This window comes from Haplochromis burtoni, unplaced genomic scaffold, assembly GCF_018398535.1.
Source record: "Haplochromis burtoni strain Fernald_Lab_line unplaced genomic scaffold, NCSU_Asbu1 Contig_766, whole genome shotgun sequence".
In the NCBI taxonomy this organism is placed as follows: Eukaryota; Metazoa; Chordata; class Actinopteri; order Cichliformes; family Cichlidae; genus Haplochromis; species Haplochromis burtoni.
In genome coordinates, this window is record NW_024583127.1 from 108,714 (window position 1) to 112,039 (window position 3,326).

A 3,326-nucleotide genomic window follows, 5' to 3' on the forward strand; every position below is an offset into this window, starting at 1 on the left:
AGATGGAATCAACACTGAAACATTCAGGAGGCTGAAAGTGTTTCTGTTTCTATTAAACATATATGTCTCGGATTATTTTCAGAAGCTTGATGATTAAATCAGAGAATGGAGTCAGAACTAATATGGTTTGTCTATAAGAGCACTATTAAACACAATTATACATTTCACGTGAGAATTAAAGCTTTTAGAGCTGTATGTAATTAATAGATAATAAAGGTTTTCCAAAGTGACCAGATTAAAACATCTCCAGCTAATGTTGAAGGTGAATTCTAAATGTGCTGTAAGAAAGAAGCTTACATGTATTTAAAATGGACATTTTGTTCTTTATAAATAAACCGTGATAGCGAATCGTAGAGAGACAAACATCGCCCCCTGGTGGAGTTTCTGCATACTGTGGTGTGGTTGAGTTTCCAGAAAGCGAAAAGTGACACTTTGTCTTCAGATAACAGATCGTGTTCTTTACTTCTGTGGAAACAAAACTGGTTAAACATAAACACATTTTAAAATGTGTTTATTTTAATTCTACAACTGTTTATAACCTGCATAGTTCACCTTTCTGCATAGCTGCATGTCTCATATTTCAGTATAGTTTTTCATATTTATATCCTGTTCATAGCCTGCACATACTTATAGTTATAGCATATTCATAACATACCTTCATACGTGTACATTATAACATAATAGACCCATTTCTGTAACATACTTACTTATCTATATTATTGCTAATATATATTTGTACTATATCTATATCATGGCTAAAGCACTTCTGGATGGATGCAAACTGCATTTTGTTGCCTTGTACTTTTGACATGTGCAATGAAAATAAAGTTCAATTCTATTCTATTCTATTCTAAAAAACTCCCCTATAAGGTAAAGCTAAAACATTTATTACAATTTTTACTAAAATATGACGACGTCAGTCTGTTCTTGTTAAACATGTGTTGTGCAGCTGTCTCCATGACATTTCATATCATTTATTATACTTGTTCCGGTTTCTTGAAGAGGTCAGCTTGGTACTCGTGTCCCCTGAGGTCTGTTATACTGTTGTGAATTTGAAGATACAAGACTCTTTGGGGGAGAGTAACAGAACAATATGAACCTGCATAAAAGTTCAAGCTAGGTCATGTGACATGATAGAAACTGCTTTGGATAGATGTGAGTGAACTCGAGCTGCTACAGTCCAACCTGATGAATCCACAGCAGGTTTTAGAGGAACACTTCCTGTTTCATGTTCATTACATCAGACAGATGGTTTTTAAACAGAACAGGGTGCACAGATCAGAACTTCAGGTTTTTGTATTCAAAGACAGATAATTTGCTGCCACACAGTTCTTTATGAAATGAATACAGGATAGATCGTGTGGCTACATTCTGGGGTTTGAAGGACATATGCAGCTGAATACCGTCTGCATAACAATGGATGTACTCAAAGCTATTCAGGATATGTGGGAGCATATATAGAACACTTTTGAAATAAAAGGCAGCTTGTTTAAAATATGTAGGGACACAGACGGAGGTCAAAGAATTATTAATTACCTTAAGAACAAACGGTCCAATGGTGTTGAAGATCCTTTTGAAGAGTGTGGTGGTTTCATTTTGTCAACCAAACTGATGACAGCGTTCAGAGAGCTTGGTCCAAAGCTCTTTAAGAGTGGTGGTCTGTTAAAGCGTGGAGTCAGAGAGAAAGGAGGAGGACTGATGTTTGCTCTGGAAATATTACACTTATTAATAATGAAAGAAAGTTTTCACACTCTTCATGTGAGTGACCAGTTAGAGCAGGAGGTGCAATGTTTCTGACTGTGTCAAATCAAACTTTCGAAAAGTTCCTTTTATATGTTTAATAAAATTTGTTTCATCTGCTAAAAAGACAAAATCTGTTAAATTGTTTCTATATCATTAACATAAACATGTAATAAAAATGACTTCATCACTGCCAGAGATGATTCAGTGATAATGAATAATCACTAAAAATGATCAAAGTCTTTGTGTTCAACTAAAACTAATCAACTGCTTTGATTACACTCTGGTTTGTTCCTGAATGGCTTCAGGGCCCTGTGGTGAGGTGGGGAGGGGGGGGGTCACTTGAACAATGGAGACCTGGACCTGTAGGTCCTGTTCTGTCTCATCCAATCAGCACGCAGCTCTCATGATATAAAGCAGCCTAAAGGGCAGAGTCCCACAGTTCACACTGAGAACATCACCCAGACCACGATGGATGGAAGCAGGACCACAGAGCACAGATCCAGCAGCCAGACTGCATCCAGTCCCAACAACAAGACTCCAACCTCCAGGACACCTCCTGTCCTCTCCTCATGTACCGTCAGCCAGACACGCTTCTACTTCTCTCCGATGGACATCTCTGACTGCAGGGACAAACTGCAGACGCTGAGCCGTGGTCAGGACTTCCAGGAGCTGGCTCGGGAGCTGGCTCTGCACTTTGACCAGCACGTGTGCGCTCACTGCCTGGCTGTGGACGGTCTGCAGGAGGCCAGCGATGTCGAGGAAACAGACCTGTGAAAGTCTTCCACCACGTCCACAGCAGCTCCACGTCAGCCGGATGTTCACCCCACAAACCAAACGGTCCTTTTAAAGACCAAACACCCACAACTAAGAGCTCTCCAACAACAGCACTCTCATTTCTATCACTGCTGTCTGGACACGTCTGATCTTCATGTTCCTTTATGCTTCAGATGTAATCAATACCAGTTATTGATTACATCATTAACTGGCTGTTTAACAAGTTTCATGCAGAAGAATAAATTTGAGCCATTCAGTAAAACAAAGATGATTGAATCAACCTTGTTGGATTCATATTCAGAGCGATCAGTCAGATCATCTTTACTTTGCATAACTCTAACCCTGCATTTTTGTTTTTTATTCATCTCAAACTAAACGATATTTCTACAAAGTTTGAGCAACAACAGAAAGCACCATAAAACATCCTCATCGCTCACACGAAGAGTCATTTTCCAGGCTGTTTAAACCTCCAAATAGGATCAGATATTAAATGTGTTCATTTAGTTCTGTTTTTAAAAAGATTCATTTGTTGTAGTTAATAAAAAATGTTTGAAAAGTCCTGATCAGCATTTTCTAAATGACAGAGTGAAACCAAGCTTCTCTCCACACTTCAGCTCAGAAAGGCAGCAGATGGGATAACTCTGCCTCCATCATTACGTTGCATTTATTGTATTTATTCTTATAAGCAGCAGCTCCAGCTGTGCTGTATGATCGATTGTGTTGTTTTATGTATATCTGTTTTACACTCAACAAAAATATAAACGCAACACCTTTGTTACTGCTCCCATTCCCCATGGGATGGACGTAGA